Source organism: Sorex fumeus, unplaced genomic scaffold (genome assembly GCF_029834395.1).
Source record: "Sorex fumeus unplaced genomic scaffold, SorFum_2.1 ptg000032l, whole genome shotgun sequence".
NCBI classification, from domain to species: domain Eukaryota; kingdom Metazoa; phylum Chordata; class Mammalia; order Eulipotyphla; family Soricidae; genus Sorex; species Sorex fumeus.
Genome location: NW_026606089.1, coordinates 12054166 through 12072024, shown reverse-complemented (window position 1 = coordinate 12072024; position 17859 = coordinate 12054166). Strand labels below are relative to the sequence as shown.

At 50.9% G+C, this 17859-nt stretch overlaps 1 protein-coding gene across 3 annotated transcripts in view; it reads right to left on the bottom strand.

Moving 5' to 3' along the window:
• Positions 1-14863, bottom strand: part of AP1B1 (adaptor related protein complex 1 subunit beta 1) — a 57978-nt gene extending 43115 nt beyond the window's left edge. For 2 of the 3 annotated variants that reach the window (XM_056116557.1, XM_056116558.1), the window contains exon 1: positions 14721-14863. The gene's annotated coding sequence lies outside the window, so the exon portion shown is untranslated. The remainder of the gene's footprint in view (positions 1-14720) is intronic. The other variant, XM_056116559.1, reaches the window with a different exon arrangement.
• Positions 14864-17859: the final 2996 nt, after the last annotated feature.

The window sequence follows — 17859 nt, the reverse complement described above, 5'->3', positions numbered from 1 at the left end:
AAGAAAAAGAAAAACTTACAGTGAAGAGACATACAAGGAAAAAAAAGGTTAGGGTTTTCTCAGGAGGAAATGGAGAAACAAGGGATAGACTAGCTTTTCACCATTCTCTTTACTTTAATTCTTCTGGTGCCAGGATCCAGCTGAGGGCCTTATACATGCAGTGCTCTACCACTGCATCACATCCTAAGCCTTCATTATTAATCTTTTTTTAATCTCAGTAATTTTGCATCCTGGACACATATCACCTCTTTTAGATAGGATGCAGTTTAGAGAACAATAGTGTATCTTAGCCAACACTGTTCCCACCCCAGAACCAGTTTTCAGTCTTGGTTCGAACAATGCTGACCCCAAAGGACTCTTTTCTGGACTCGGAAGGGCAGAAAGTCAAAATTGGGGCGTTTTGACTCAGTTGCATCCTGCTTTTCTCCACAGCCCCCCTCACACCCTCCCTCCTCTGGGATGGGGCCTGTTTAATACTGACTGGCACTATGCCTGGCAGACTGCAGAAGCTCACCAAATGTTTGCTGGCAAAATGAATGAAAAGGCGGGTTCCCAGAGAAGCTACAAAACTCAAGGCCCATAACAGATCAAGACAAGGGACTCGCTGATGAGTAACAGAAGATGGGCAGAACAGGAACATAAATAAGGCCGTGCAGTTAGCTTCTAACCACGGTAAGTCTGATCTGACACCAAGACGGCTACTGGGAAATCTACTAACAGCTGTGTAACCCTGGCAAATCCCTCAATCTCAAAGTCTTACTTTTTCCAACTTCAAACAAGAAAATTCAGGCCAATCAATGGATTTTCACTTTTCACCCGTCTGTGCTGGGGGGGGGAGGCTTGCTAGCCGCAGTGTCCCGGATTGAACAGGGGGGTGGCCACATGCAAGGAAGCATGCCCTGTACTACCTCTATGGGCCACCCTTCTTGTTTTTAAATTATTTAAAATCAAGGTGGGATAAATGGTATAGTAGGTAAGGCAACTGCCTTGCATGAAGCTGACCCCAGTTAGATTCCTGGCATCATTTGTGGTCTCCCAAGAATCACCAGGGGTCACTCCTTAGCAGAGTCAGGAATAGCTCCTGAGCAATGCTTGGGGCAGTGAAAGGGGGTGGCAACCCCACTCCCACCAATTATTTAAAATAAAAATCAGGGAGGATGGAGCAATAGTACAGCACTTAAGAGTACTTGCCTGGCATGTAGCTGACCTGAGTTTGTTCCCCAGCATCCCATATGGTCCCACTGAGCACCACCAGGAGTGATCCCTGAGTGCAAAAGCAGGAGTGATCCCTGAGTATCAGCAGATGTGGCCCCCAAACAAAATATAAAATAAATAAAATAAAAGTAGAAGTGTTCTTATAGAAGTGAGGGGTGAGGGGACCTGCTTCTTTCTGCTGTGTTCCTCTCTCCCCTTCCTCACCAGGCTCATTTAAGACAACCCACAGGTCCACTGAACAAAGTTTGAGAACTAGTCTGAAAGAACAGAAAAAGTCCCTCCCTCCCTCATCTCCTATACTATGATTCTCTGCTGGGGGGTGGGGGGGAAACATTTCCTAACCAAGGAGCGACTTTTTTTTTTTCTAGGTAGCAAACAAGAGGAATTAGAGTGTGATCATTCTCAGAGCATGACAAAAGACGTTTCCACAGGGACAAATGGGAAGACAAATTTGGAATGCAGCCAGGACCAGCAGACCTTCAGCTTTGGTGAAGAAGGAAAACAGCGACATGCCAAACAATGCTCCAAATGGGCAGCCAGTGGCTCCGGGAAAAACACGTGTCAGCCCAGGCATCTGATCCACGCCAGCACAGTCCACGCGCTGCCCAGAGAATGAGAAACGCGAGCCTGATGGCACCAGGACAGGGCTTTGAATGAACATCACCAGCCTTAGGGAACAAGCCAGGGAGCAACTGGTGGTGTGAGATGAGTAAGAGAAGCTGCTTTAGGAAATGAAAGGGGGATAGAGGCACTTGACAAGATCTGAGCCAGTGGCCAAGGCCCAACTCTGAATGGAAGAATATGCAGGCAGGGAGCACTGAGCCCGGTTAAGTCTGTGCTGGTGACTTCCAGTTTCAGGGCAGAACTGTCACTGTGAAGGTCTTGTCTGTTCAGAAACCTGCTCAAAGGCACACTGGGCTACCGCGTCAACGCCAAGTTAGAGAGAGTGAAGAAAAGGCGCCAAGGCAGAGGGAACCACCATTTCTTGCTCGTGTTTGTTTGGGGGCCACACCTGATGGTGCTCAGGGATCACTCCTGGAGGCGCTCAGAGGACCGTATTAGGTATCAAGGATCGAAGAGAGGTTGGCCACATGCGGGCAAGCACCCTACCCACTATTCTCCATTTCTCTCTCTGGCCCCTGAGGGGACCACTAGTTTTTCTTATTTGGAACAGAGAAGTCAAACTTGAGGCCAAGAGACAGTCAGGAGTTAAGGCACTTGCCTCTCATGCAGCTGACCCTACTTTGGTCCCTAAGCACAGCTGAGCATGGCTCAAAGTCCATCAAAATGACAAAAGCTGAACTGTGATGGGCTGGTGTGTTTTGCTGTATCAATTCTATTTTTTTTTTTTTTTGCTTTTTGGGTCACACCCAGCTATGCAGGGAGAGGGGGTTACTCCTGGCTTTGCCCTCGGTGCTCTGGGGACCATATGGGAATCGAAACCGGGTCAGCCATGTGCAAGGCAAACACCCTGCCCGCTGTACTATCGCTCCAGCCCTCAGTTCTTAAGGCAGAGGCTCACTTATTTCACGAACATCCCTCTACCTGGGGCCATAGTCCAGGTGGTGTCCCTGCCCCCAAGAAGTCTGGAGTGTAAAGAAAAGGGCATGGATCTGACAGACAGTACAGCAGGTTTGATCCCCAAGATCAAATATGGCCCCGAGGCCACCAATAGTGACTCCTGAGCATAGAGTCAGGAGTAAGCCCTGCAATGTGATCCCAAAACCAGAACAATAAAGAAGAGGGTCACAGACAGCTCAGTGCAGAGTCCCTTCGATAAGAGTGAGGAGAAGGAGATTTAAGTTCTATCCTGTCACCACCCCACATGCCCGGGACACTGCTGTTTGGGGTCATTGGTGATATCAAGTGCGTGACTCCTAGTGGGCACCACAATCCAATGTGCGAGCATGAACCAGGGATGCGGCTCGGCGGCAGAGCACTTGCCTTGCATGTGTGAAGCTCTTGGTTTGATCCCCAGCTCGGCAAAACAAACTTTAAAAATGCCGTGCTTTGGGAACAGAGCATCAGTACAGTAGGCAGGGTGCTTGCCTTGCATGTGGCCGACCCAGGTTCAATCCCTGGCACCACATTTGGTCCCTCAAGCCCTACCAGGACTGATCTTTGAACAGTGCTGGTTATAGGTACTCCTCCCAGAAAAATCTCATGCTGGGGTAGAGGGATAGTACAGTGGGTAGGGTGCTTATCTTTCATGCAGCTGACAGGTTCAATCCCCAGCATCCCATATGGTCCCCTGAGCACCACCAGGAGTGATTCCTCATTGCAGAGCATTGCTGGGTATGGACCAAAAACTTAAAAAAAAAAAAAAAAGACCCTCATGCTTTTCCTTTTCACTCCTTTCATCTGCCACTGTCTCTGCAAATGTGGCTTTCTCTGCCATGTCTTCCCACAGACTTTAGAATTAAGTAACTCCTGGCCAAGAAAAAAAAAAGTATAATTGGCCCATTTCTCAATGGACATGATAAAACTGGTCATAATGTCAGGTGCATCTCAGAGGAGACTGCAGTAGAACCTGTAAGGAACCGTACAAGCTGTAACAGGCATGTAGTAGTTTCTTGCAGATCGGGCGGCAACCCATCACCAGTATAAATTCATTTAATTGTTTTTGTTTCATTAGGAAATAGGGTTTGCTCTCTACTTCTGTACCTATTTTGCTGATTTAGTAATAAGTAATCTGCAAGACCCTAAAAAAAAAAATTAAATTAAATTAAAAATCCCGTGCCTTGGGCCAGAAAGTCCCCAGCACAAAGGGCGGGAACACAGATCTGCAGGTGAGAGACCCAGGTTCCACCCCAGCCACCACCTGGTTCGCTAAAATCTCCAGGAATGACTCCTGAGCACCTCCAGGTGTGGGCCCAAACAAAACAAACCAAAAGTCAAAAAAATAAAAAAAAGCGTATGAACACCACACCCAAGTGATTAAGCCCTGATATCAAGTGATGTGACCCTCATCCACTGTAGAAATGAAGACAAGAAAGGGAAGGGCAGGGATGTGGGGCAAAACGGGGATTGCAGGGGGGACTCTATTCAGCACAGTAATTTACTCATCAGTCCGCACCTCCTGATAGGAGCCTCTGAAAGGGGAAAAAGTCCCCACAGGTAAGTACTAAAGTTCACTTTACAGGAAACAGGTAAGCGCAGCTCAAAGATTACAGGATGAGTCAGCAGTAGAGAAACCAGATTTTGAACTTCTCTCGAGACAACCAGCTACCAGACTCAGACAGGTCTTTTCAAATGGGTCCAATAATTAGAGATAATAACTGTAATAATAGGCTGTGTTCTTTGGATTTGGCATTAAATTCAGAACTAAGGTAGCTGGGGTAATAGTAATGGCAAACAGATGTGAAGTTTGGGCCAAGGCACCTTTTATTGTTTTGTTTTTGGCCACAACTGATGGTGCTCAGGACTCAAAACTGCCAGTGCTTGGGGACCATACGCAGTGCCACAGGGATCAAATCCGGATTGGCTGCAAGCAAGGAAAGTGCCTTAACTCTTGGACTATCTGTGCTCAGGGCTTATTCCTGGCTCTCTTCCTGGGATCTCTCCTGGCGGAGCTCAGGGCACCATGTGAGGTGCCAGGAATTGAACGTATGCAAAGCAAGCATCTTACCCACTGTACTATCCTTCCAACCTTGTGCTGGAGACTTCTGAACAAGCTTCCAACTTAATCATCATAGTAACCGGAAAGAAGGTATTAAGAACATCACAACTTTGAGGCTGAAGAGATAGAACAGAGAGTGGGGTACTTGCCTTGTACATGGCAGACCCAGGTTTGATTCCTGGGATCCCATATGGTCCCCCAGGAATGATGCCTGAGTGCTGAGCCAGGAGTAAGCCCACAGCAATGGGCATGCAAAAAAAAAAAAAATCACAAATTTACAGATACAAGTGAAAGCTCGGAAAAATCAAAGTGTCACATAGTTCAAAAATGGTAACACCGACACTTTGAGCTCTTGCCCCGTGACAAAGCCACTTGTGGTCCTTTGTTGGGCAAGTCACCCCCTGAATAAAGCCCCACATCAACAACACACCTTGTCGAACCATGGACCCAGCAGGGATGCCATACCTCCTTGCGGACTCTGTCAAATGTCAGCCCACAGGTGGGCTGTCCAGTTGGAACAAGAATGGCAAGCTTGGCGAAGTCTGTCTGTTCTTCAGGGATCTGAATGAAAATTGGTTTAGTCCAGGCTAATCTCTCGAGATCCACCAGCTTAAACTAAAGGCTCCAAAGGAAAAGGAATGAACGGCAGGGAGGCCAGAGACTCACCTCCACTGCATCTGCAGCAGTAACACAGTAGTGGGGAGCAGGAGAGAGAAAAAAGGTGCAGAACTGTGGAACACCGCCAGCCGAGGCTGGGCCTGTGTGTGCGTGGGAACACACAGGCTCCTCTGCTAAGCTCTCACCGGCAGGGCTGGACCCAGGACTGCAGGTGAGAAGCCCATGAACGGGGGCCAGGCAGCACCGCCACAGCTTAGAGAGGGGCAGAACACCCAGGGGAAGCCCTCTGCGGTGACATGGAATTTGACTGGGCAAGAAAAGATGGGTCAAACTAGGAAAAGAGAGGGCTAGAGTGATCGTACAATGGGCAGGACGTTTACCTTGCACAAAGGTGTTCAGGCCCTGGCACCTCACATGGTCCCCTGAGCCCACCCGGGTGCTCCCTGAGTGCAGAGCCAGGAGTTTAAGTGCTAAACATGGCCAGGTGTGGTCCTCCTTCACCTCCCTCAAAAATTTTTTTTGGGGAAAAGAGAAGCAAGGGTGACGTGGAGATGAACCATTAGACGCCAGGATTGGCTGAAGGCCACTCCCTCAGTGGCCTTTGCCAAAGGGATCCGGAAGCTTGCCCCAGCGACATGTGGACTTGGATCTGTCCTGAAGATGCCAGCCTAAAGGAGCACGATGAGAATAATGCATCCACACCAACACATGGAGTCGAAGCTCCGCATGCTCCAGCCCTGTCTCATTTGATTCTCGGGGAATCTTGGAGCCTCCCCGCCTGCTGGGAAGGCACATGGAAGGGAAAAGTGAGGCCACACAGGAAGGGGATGATTCAAAGACGCTGACCCTGCCGGAATGTGGATCCGGCCAGCCTTAGAGGCTGTGATTCTGTCAATAAAGTCACCAATCAAGTCTCCAGGCTGGCAACAGTGTGGATGCCGCGGATCACTCCCCCGGGCCCCAGGACACCCTCTCTCTGGGTTTCCTGGCACCCCACCGTCCCATCTTTCTGAGGCTCCCTTAGCGTCTCCTGCTCTCCCTCTCCTTCCACACCCAAGGGCTCCTGGCACCAGCTGGGGCTTCTTCTCTTTGCCTCTTCCCTGAGCAAAGCCACTGTCAGGGCTTAAGCCTCACAGAGTCTAGAGGCTGACAACTCACAACTCTATTCCCAGGCCCAACGGCTCCTCTGCACTCCTTAGCCACACTGCCTAACTGACATCTCCACTGAAATGTCTACACAGCCTGGGTCAGAGAGAGGCCTCGATGCTATTTATGGAGGAAATCTGGGTCTGATTCCTGCCCAGTGCCCCGAGCACCTGTAATAGCAAGCCCCAAGCATGGAGTCGGGGGGAAGTCCCTAACACCGCTGGGTGCAGTGCCCAAACCAACATGGATCGGAATGAGAGTACAATGGGTGGGGCACCAGCTGGATCCCCGGCACCCCACATGGTCATACACCCCCACCAGGAGTGATCCCTGAGTGCCGAACCTGAGCGCAGCACAGCACAAAACAAAACAAGCAAATATCTGTATGGCTATGAGGCAGCTCCAACTGAACCCAGTTAAAACTCTCCCCAACAAGCCCACTTCCTCCCACTGGGATCGCCTTAAAGCTGCTCCTACGCTGCTCCTGACAACCCAGCTCAGCAATGGTCAGAATGACCCTATTTTGGTTTAGTCCATGAGACCCCTTCAAAGTACTCCCAACGGTGTACTTCCTCTCAAACAAAGTAAAAGACACAAACCAGAAGACACAAACACGACCTCCTGGCCCAAAAGCCAAAAGGCTCTGTACAAAATTTCTCCCCCTTCTCTTCACATACATGGGCCGGACCGATAGCATAGTGGGTAGGGAGTTTGCCTTATACACAGTCGACCCGGGTTCAATTCCTCCGTCCCTCTCAGAGAGCCGGCAAGGTACCAAGAGTATTCAGCCCACACGGCAAAGCTTGGCAAGCTACCTGTGATGTATTCGATATGCCAAACACAGTAACAACAAATCTCACAATGGAGACATTACTGGTGCCCGCTTGAGCAAATCAATGAACAAGAGGAGGACAGTGCTACAGTGCTCTTCACACACAGCCTCGCCCACTATGACCCCTTTGAACTTCCTCTTTTCCATCATCACTCCGTCAGTTCCAACCTCCTGGGCATCTCTATTGACCCTGAATCCCACAGTTGTGTCCCCACCTCAGGTCATTAGTACATGCTGTTCCCTGTGCCAGGGAGGCCCATTCTCCAGACAGCCACATGGCACAGTACCTCATCCAGGTTGACTTTGACTACTTTATTTAAAAGAATAGGGGCTGGAGTGATAACACAGCGGGTAGGACATTTGCCTTGCACACAGCTGACCCGAGTTCAATTCCCAGCATCCCATGTGGTCCCACGAGCACCACCAGGAGTAAATGCCTGAGTGCATGAGCCAGGAGTAACCCCTGTGCATCGCCGAGTGTGACCCAAAAAACAAAACAAAACAAAAAAGTGTAAGGGCCCAGGCTGGCAGTGGGAGCTAAATAAGGTTAGAACACACATGTTGCATGTGAGGGCTCTCGGTTCAATCCCCAACACTGCATGTTCCCTCAAACACGCAGTATATGGCCCCAAAGCCAATAAGAATAGTAATAAAACTGAAAACCTCCTCTACCAATTCCTACCATTTCCTCTTATATTTCCCTCCCTTTTTTTTTCAAAGAAAAGATACCATAAAATGTATTTTTTGTGTGTCTATTTCCCCCGGCCCATAATGTAAATCCCATGAGATGTATAAAATCCCATTTTATGTGCTACTCTACTCCCAGCTCCTAGTCTAGTATCTGGCAAACAGAAGATGCTCAGAAATGAATGACTGGTGTTCCACTATTCTTGGGGAAATTTCATGTTTTATAAATCAACCGCAGCTAGACTGCAGCTTCTATTCGCTGGGTTTGCCAGGATCAGAGAAGCATCTGCTCTAGCTGTCAAGTTATTTTGACAAAATCAAAATTGAAAATGCCAGATCTCCTAGCTCATTTTACAGCCAATAAACGTAAGGTAAATAAAGAAGGGTGAGAGAGGGCCAGAAAGATTGTACAGCGGGTAAGGTGCCTGGTGTGCATGCAGTCGCCCCAGGTCAATTCCAGCACCACATACGGTCCCCCCAAGCACCACCAGGAGTAAGCCCTGAGCACCACCAAGTGGTGTGGTCCCGAAACCCAAACAAACAAAACGGTCAAGAGAAAGAAAGGGAAAAGGATAGATCATAAGGCAACATTTCATACAGAAGAGAAATGCTCCTTGAAGCCAGACTGCCGTAAAATCCTGGAGTCCTCGACCCCGGGGTCACCTTCCTGTCATTCTAACTGCCCAGTTCTTCAGTCTCTTTGTGCTAATGACTCATCAGTGCATATCATCGTCTCCTGCTTCTCGCATGAATTTTCCTTCATCCTTCCAATCTCAGCAATGGGTAGCACTGCAAAATCACCTCCTCTAGGGGCCAGGGATGTGGCTCAGTGGTAAGTGACTGGCATGCATGAGGCCATGGGTTCTATTCCTGTTACCAGAAAAAAAAAAAAAAGATACTTTCCCTGCATGCGTTAAGTAGTTTTCTACCCTCATTCCCTACAGGAATGTTCATACAGGAATAGCACTTCCCACCTGGCAGCAACAAGCCTACATGCTAGGGACACGGCAGAGGGTGCAGCCGACAGATCTTCCCTTCACAGAGTTTACATCCTGGTGGGAGGACAGGGACTATAAGCAAGATAAATAAGTGAAACAGAAAGCACTTCAGAGAAACAACTGCCACTGCAGCAAAAGAACAGGGAAGGCGGAGAGAGGGTGCAGAGGAGGAGGGCTGAAATGTAACCAGGTGCCCAGGGAAGGCCTCCTTGAAGGTAAGAGCTGGCACTGTTAGAGGAAGATCAAAGGTAGGAATGTGCCTGGCCTATTTGAGGACCAGCAGGGAAGAGGTGCAACAAGGTCAGAGGAAAACAAAAGGAGCTGGAAAGCTCCAGGTTCAGGACTTTGACTTCTACCGAGTGAGCTGGGAGCCACTGGGTGATTCTGAAGAGTCGGGAGATCTGACTCCTGGACATTTTAACAGACGCTGGCCGACAAGCCTATTTCCCTTCTGCAGGAAGGGCACATGCCTTGCAGGCAATAGACTCGGTTCAGTTCAATCCTTGTCATTCCAGATGGTCTCCTCTGAGGACCCGCAGGAGTAATTCCTGAGTACAGAGCCAGGAGTGAGCCCTGAGCATTGTTAGGTGTGGCCCCCAAATAAACAAAAAGACTCGCAGAAGTAGACTCAACAGTTGTCTGTAACAAAATTTTGTCATTTCCCTATCCATGAAATGCACAGGGGTTACTCCTGGCTCATACACTCAGGCATTACTGCTGGTAGTATGCTTTAAAAAATAGAAGTAGGGAGTGGTAAAAAGGATACACCACACATATCTATTCCTCTATAGAGCTCACCTCCAACAAATGTTTTCAGCGAGCACTAAAAGCATATACTGGTGGGCTGGAGTGATAGCACAGCTGGGAGGGCGTTTGCCTTGCACATGGCCAACCCAGGTTCGATTCCCAGCATCCCATATGGTCCCCCAAGCACCGCCGCAAGTGATTCCTAAGTACATGAGCCAGGAGTAACCCCTGAGCATTGCCGGGTGTGACCCAAAAAGAAAAAAAAAAATATATATATATATACATATACTGGAGCTGGAGATAAAGCAGGTGCTTTGCATGTGACCATGAGCCTGGTTAAATTCCTGTGACCCTAGTTCAATCTCCTTCAATCTCCGCAGCAATAGGACATCGGGTAGGGTAGGGGACTTGCCTGTATGTGGCCAACCCAGGTTGGTCCCCCAAGCCCAGCCAGGGGTGATTCCTAAGTACTGAGCCAGGGGTTATCCCTGAGCACCATCAGGTATGGCCCCCAAACAAAAAATAAATAAAGCTTTTGAGGCCTGATCTCCAAACTGGGCATCTTTTAGCTCAGAGGCCACAAAAGAAGAGAAGCAGGGGAACTGGTGACTAAAGCACCCTGATGGAGAATTAACTCGGGCATTCTGATGTCAGCCTTAGACACTCTTCCCAGTGATCTAAAAGAGGTCCCCTCAACTTCAGGGAGTCACTCAAGGAGGTCAGAGGTCAAGACCCCAAATGGCTAAAGACCCCAAAAAGCCTGAGGCCTACGAGTTTAGACCCAGGATCAAGGTCCTTCATCACCATGAAATAAGAGGACACGATTCATTTAACAGGAGCTGGGAAAGGAAAGGCGATCCCTGAAGAGAGGCTTACTAGAGAAATCTATTAGGTACCTGAGGGGTTTGTGAGGCTAGAACTAGCCAATTGGTACAAAGCCTCAGCACTGTCCAGTCCTCTCAGTAGACTGTGACATCAGTCACTGTTTTTGCCACACAGGAAAAGCATCTCCCTGTGTTCCTCAGTACCTAACGCAGGTTTTTGGAGACCATGAAGCACTTTGGTGCCAAGACAGGTGGTAGCAACTGCAGTTTAAAGAGAATGAATCCCAGTACTATCAAATTTCTTTATAGCCTGCAGGCAGACATGGCATGAGACAGAGATCATCTGGAAAACACCCTGAATTCCATAGGGGTCAAGGCATGCTGATAACTCAAAAGCAATATTCACTCATTCAACATTTGTTGAGCACTTACTTTGTATCTGGTGTCCTTCTAGGCATGGGAGACAGTTAAGACAGATCCTCTCCAAGGACTAAGAGCTATTTACCTAGAAGTTAGCCAGGTATTTAACAACGCATTGTGATCGGTAGCAAGAGGGAGATGACCTGCTGGGAGGCACCACTGAGTAATTCAGCAAAAAAATTGAGTGTTAGAAGTTGATAAGAAGTGGCATTTGGCAGTGAGAATGGCACAAAGCAAAGCCACAGGTATAAGGAGTTGCTGGTAGGCCAGGAACACAGCTTAGCAACAAAGTGAGCCTCGTATGTGTGAGGCCTTGAATTTGATTCCTGACACCTTAGAAAAAATAAAAATAAATAAAAGAAAAGGACTGGAGAGATTATACAGCAGTTAGGCAGCTTGCCTTGCCGGCGGCGGATCAGAATTTGACCCTCAGCACCCCATAATGGCCCCTGAAACCTTGCCAGGAGTGATTCTTGATTGCAGAGCCAGGACTAACCCTGAGCACCAACTGGGTGTGGCCCACAAACAAAAACAACCTCCCCTTCCCCTCCCTGCAAAAAATGGACTTACTGCTTTCCAGAAAAACAATTGAGTTTGGGAATACACAGAAGTGCATAGTAGGAAAGGTCTCACAGAGGAGTCAGAGCTCAAAAGGCCTTTTACACCATGCTAAAGGAAGCCAGTTTTAGCCTAAAGACATTGGTGAGCCCCTAATGGACAGCAAGCAAGGTCTTTGCTTTTGGGTTTTTTTTTTTTTTGACAGTGCCGCTGAGCAACATTGCCTTGCACACAGCCAACCCAAGTTCAATCTCCTTCATCCCATACTACAGCTCAAGGCTGCCAGGAGTGATTCTTGAGTGCAGAGCCAGAAGTAACCCCTGAACACAGAGCCAGGAGTAACTCCTGAGCACCACTGGTGTAGCTCAAAACCAAGCCAACAAAGATGCTTCTTCCCTGGGCCAAAGAGAGAGCAAAGTGGTTAAGATGCTTGCCCTGCATGCAGCTGACAGGATTCAATCCTCAATACCCTACATGTGTCAAGCGATCCCTGAGCACAGAGCCAGGAGTAAGCCCTGAGCAGAGCCGGGTGTGGCCCAATAAACAAACAGGAAAATGACACGCCCCAGAAAAACCAAAGTCTTCATGGGACAGATGTGCCTCAGCTTTCCTGGCTACACCAGAAGGGTGGTGCCCACCCCCAGGTCACGCCCACGATGGCATGGCAGGCGCTGATGCCAGGTGTGGGGATTTATGAGACGTGCGCAGTCACGACATGCCACTTACGGAGAACAACTAGAAAAGGATGAAAGGGTAAGCCCAGGGCCAGCAGGACCCACGGACTGAGCTTGTTCTGACACACTTTTAGGAAGTGAAACAAGAAGGCTGGGGGCCATCCTGGGCACAGAACGGTCTCTGTGTGCAGAAGGAAGCATGCCCCACCAGTCTGGCAGCCCCCCCAGACTCAGGCCCCCAGCACGTGTCAACTGGCCTGGGGTGAAAGCACGCGCCACCACCATAACAGGATGCCCGAATTTCCTCCTAACTCCCCCCACACTGACACTGGGGTGCAGGGGGGAAGAAGGTGGTACAGAATGTTCTTTCGGAGCTAAGGGAAAGGAGACTGGGGATGAAGTAGGCTGTCCAGATCCTACTACCACACTGGCAGGCCAGGTCGGCACCCAGGGCTGACTCACGGGGCGTCGGGAAGCACACTTTCCATTTCAAGTCTTTCAAGGCACTTGGGGTGAAGCCTCTGCTTGTTTCACACGCAAGAGATTGTTGTACACAACCTCTCAGGGATCTGAATCTTGGGGAACGAGTGGAGCTTTGGGTGCTGGGGAGATAATATAGGAGTGAAAGCACTTGCTTTTGCATGCAGTTGACCTGGGTTCAATCCCGGGCTTTGCATAGGTACCCTGAGCACTGGTGGGTTGTGTGGCTCTCCCTCACCCCCCAAATAGTCCAGGGGAGCCTGGTGGGTTCAACTCAGAATAAACTTAGATGCTCTGGCCTCTGCTCATGTTTCTGCCATCTGTGACAAGTCGCTTCATTTCACATCCTCCCTTGTATGGGTAGGGATAAGGTGACAGTCTTAAGTTTCTGTGGACGGAACGGAAGTAGGAGAATAGCTCATGAAGTGAAAAAAAAAATTTTATTTTTTTCTAATCTTTTACAAAGGCTCTACAACAGTATTTTTATCACCACTGTCATCATAACTAGGTGTGAAGGCAACCTTCACAAGCTCATTCAGCCATGGAAAGGAAGACAGCCTTCCTCCGGCTGTTCTCAGGAAAACTAAAGCAGAAGTGGAACAAATAAATATGTGCTTAAGAGTAAGGCTCAGGGGGCTGGAGAGATAGCACAGCGGGTAGGGCGTTTGCCTTTCACGTGGCCAACCCGGGTTCGATCCCCAGCATCCCATATGGTCCCCTGAGCACCGCCGGGGGTAATTCCTGAGTGCAGAGCCAGGAGGAACCCCTGTGCATCGGCGGGTGTGACCCAAAAAGAAAAAAAAAAAGAGTAAGGCTCAGCCTTACAGACCTAGGTCTTGCGGGCCACCTCCCAGGCCCCATGTCCTCTCCCCGGCCCAAGAGCGCACGAGGTGGCCAAGAAGCAGGAACCCTTTCCCTCGAGCATGTTCTGGAGCCCAGAACTCCCCGAGGGGCCGTGTGGCTCCTCGTTCCCGATGCCAAAAGGAATCGCAACTTGCAAGAACTCTCCAGGGAGCAGATGTTCTTCAGCGGAGGTTCTGCGGCTCCACAGTCCCCAAGACGCGGGAGGAAACTTCCTCGGGCGCGGATTAACGCGATCGCTGACCCTCCATCTCCCCGCCTGCAGGACCTTCCCGTCCCGGAGCGAGAGGGCCCCGCTCCGGCTCCGGGGGGCGCTGGTCCTGGTCCGAGGGGAACTCGGGAGGTGCCGTCCCCGGCCCCAGGCAGCCCCGGGGACTCGCACAGGCGCCGCGCCCCTCTCGGGGGTCCCCACTGCCCGGCACGCGCGACTCAACCTCTGCGTGCCTCGGTTTCCCCCCACCCTCGTCGACCCCAACGGGGGTGGCGCCGAGGGGAGCTGCCCTAAAAGTGGCGCTGCCCGGTGCAGGCGCGTTGGGGGCGCCTCTCTGCCACTCCTCCGAGGAGCCGCATTCCCGGGGCCGCTGAGGCACCCAAGGGCAGCCGGTGCCCGACCCTCCCGGGCGGCGGGCGGTTTCCTGCCCTCCCCGCCCCCACCCCGCCCTTCCCAGAACCCGAGCGGAGCGATAAGGCCCCCGACGCTCCGGAGGCCGCCGGAAGGTCGCGCGCGGACGAGCCGAGCGTCCGAGAGGACTTTCCCCTCCGGCCAGGGGCCTAAGTGGACGGAGCCGCGTCGCGCAGCCCCGAGCGACGGCCGCGGTCCCGGGGCGTCAGGCAGGGGTGCGAGCCCGGCCCTGACGCGGGGCGCGAATGAATGGACGGGCGCCGCGGCCGCCTCCTCCGGGCCTGGCAAGCCCCCCGCCCCCGCGCCCCTCGCCGCCCGTCCTCCCCGCGACCTCTGACCCCGAAAGCCCCCTCACCTCCGACCTCGTCCCCCGCCCCCCGACTTTTCTCCGGCCCCCGCCGGGCGCCCCGCGTCCTCACCCGCAGCTCAGAAGGGCTCCCGGCGCCACGGCTCGTCGGCTCGGCAGCAAAATGTCCGCGGCCTCCGCCTCCCGAGCTCCCGGCGAGTCTCCGCCGCCCGCCGCTCCGAGCCCCGCGGCTGTCACCTGCCGGGCGGAAGTGAGCGGCCCGCGCGCGGCCACTTCCGGCGCACGCACGGCCCGGGGGCGGGGTCAAGGGTGCCTCCCGGGTGGCGCGGGGCTGGGGGCGGGGCCTGGAGGGGCGGGGCCTACCGGGCTTAACCCCTCCCCGGGCCGGCTCCGGCGGGCTTCGCACGCCTCGGCTGGATGCTTGTGGTCCCCGGGCATCCCCTGTGGTCCCCTGAGCACCGCCAGCAATGATCTCTGAGCGGCGCAGAGCCAGGAGTCAGCCTCGAGCAACGCCGGGTGTGGCCCAAAAAAGAATGAAAGAGAAAAGCAACTATCTGGGCGCCGGAGCGATAGTCCAGCGGGTCGGGCCCCTGGCACGCCGTCAACCCGGGTTCGGTTGTCAGCACCCCATGTGATTCCCCGAGCCGCCTCACCAGGAGTTGATTCCTGAGCGCTGCCGATTGTGACCCAAAAGACTAAAAGAAGAAAAGAAAAACGCGTCTCCTAAAGCCTAACTAAGATAATGAGATGGAGGTGGGGAAAGTCATAGACTCATTTGAGGACTGTATTTTGTGCTACAGACTTTGATTCAGAGAAGGGCAAAATTTTACTAGATATTACTACGATTTTCTGGGGTGGGTCCAAGGCTCCACACATGCAAAACACGTGCCCTACTACAGAGGGACATTGCCCATCCTTAAAACATTGTGTGTGTGTGTGTGTGTGTGTGTGTGTGTGTGTGTGTTTGGGGGAGGAGGGTAGTGGCACGTCTAACCATGCTCAGGATTACTCCTGGCTTTGCACTCCTGGCAATGCTAAGGGGAACCATATGGGATGTTGGAGATCAAATCCTTGTCAGTCACATGAGAAGCAAACATCCTACCCACTGTGCTATGGCTCTGGCCCCTAGCTTTTTTTCTTTTCTTTTTTTTTTTTTTTTTGCAGGAAGAAAGGATGATGAGACACAAGCAGTGCTCCCAGGCCACTCCCTGTGACATTCAATTGCCAATGAGAGCCACCAGTTTTGTGCTTGGTCCCAGGCAGAACCGCTGCTTGTTCTCCAGGGTACTTGGGAATCTGGTGATGCTGGGAAACAAACGTGGGACCTTGGCTTGTCATGTGCTCCAGTCCTTTGCTTTTGTTTTATTTGTTTTTTATTTGATCAAACCCAGGTAGGCTGAGTGCAAGGCAAATATCCTACCAACTGCACCATTGCTTCCAACCTTTTGTTTCTCCTAGTTGTTCTAATTGCTTGAATCTCATTAATTATTTGATCATTATTTATATCCATATTCAATTCTTGAACTATTAAAGTGAAATGATATATTATCCATATGAGCTCGTGAATGATTCATTCTGAGTAATTATCCAATTCTACTGTTATATATTTTGTTTCTTCGTTATTCCAGCTTTGGTCCTTGGAAATACTTTAGGTTAGTGCCTTTCAACAGACTTCTATAGTGACCACCCTCCCTCAGAAAAAAAAAAGTATTTCTTTTTGTTTTGCTTTGATTTTTTGTTTTGTTTGGGGGTCACCTGGCAGTGCTAAGGGCTTACTCCTGGCTCTGCTCAGGGATCACTCCTGGGGTGCCAGAGACCAGACCCGAGTTAGCCACATGCAAAGTAAACACCCTACCCTCCTTACTATCACTCTGCTCTGTTGAGACCCCATTTCAGAAGTCAGTCAGGGAAGGAGGCGCCTGTGAACTCCAAGCTAGCACTATCCACTGCACTATCGTGCCTGAGCCTTTTCTTATGTTCTGATACATCAAACAGTCCTAGGTGCATCTCCTATCCCTACCCCAGTTTCTGGAATCACTTATTTTTCCAAATAACTACCCTGGGTTCAAGATTGTGTTAACTAGGTTTATTAACTGTGCTTGCTTCTGGTTGATATAACTTGGTTCCCTGAGTACGTGACATGCTTCTTTTCTAATCCTTATGTTACTCTGCAGGCTGTGTGCTGTGATTATTCTTATTTCCAACGGATACAGTTTGCAAACGGCAGGTGGAAAATTTGACCCCAGCTCCGTGGGCCTGCAACACCCCCGGGGGGGATCATGGGAGTTCAGGAGCACCTGAAGGAACAAAAATCCACATACACAGCTGCAGGCTCTGAGGCTGCGGCAGATCTCCTACCTACGTGTCCATTTGGCAAGGTTGAAGGACAGTTCTCAGAACTGAAGGACAGTTCTCCAGATCCTGGGGGAGCGGACGGGCGCAAGAGTGAGGCCCTGCAAGAATGGGAGGAGGAAAGGAAACAAAAGCCCTTTTGGTCACTCACACCCGCATGATGTCCGCCTGGCTCCTGGCCTGGTTGACTCCATCAGTTGGCTCAGCATGTAGCCACAGAATAAGTGAGTGTTATTCACCAAACACACATGTGTTTGGTGGCCATGAGGCACTCCCCCACCCCGGCCTGCTGCTGCCCCCGACAGACACATGAAGGAGGGAACAGGACCACCAGGACCACCAGGCTGGTTAGTGATCAGTCGCAGTTTATTCCAACCTTGTCTCCCTCCTTCCAGTCTCTCCCACTCCGGTATCTGTCTCCTCCACGCTTGTCTCTCTGCGTTCCATCTAGCAGCCTTAGTTTAGAGCCCAACCTCCAGAAGTTGGGGGAGCCACTATACCCGGGTCAGATACCACAGTCAACATATGTGAAGCCCTTCTAAGACAAAAGATCTCCTGCTAGGAGATCCATCTGCTCAAGGGTGGGAGGGGAGGGTTGTTTTTTGGGGTTTTCTTTTTTTTTTGTTTTTAGCTTTTTGGGTCACACCTGGCTATGCACAGGGGTTACTCCTGGCTTTGCACTCAGGAATTACTCCTGGCCATATGGGATGCTGGGAATCGAACCCAGGTTCCGGGTCAGCCCCGTGCAAGGCAAAAGCCCTACCCACTGTGCTATCGCTCCAGCCCTGGACATTTTTTTTGTTTTTGTTTTTGTTTTTGTTTTTTTTAATCTGAGGACATACTTCTTCTTTCCTTAGTCCATAAACAATCATCGTAAGAGTTAATTACTTAATACTCTG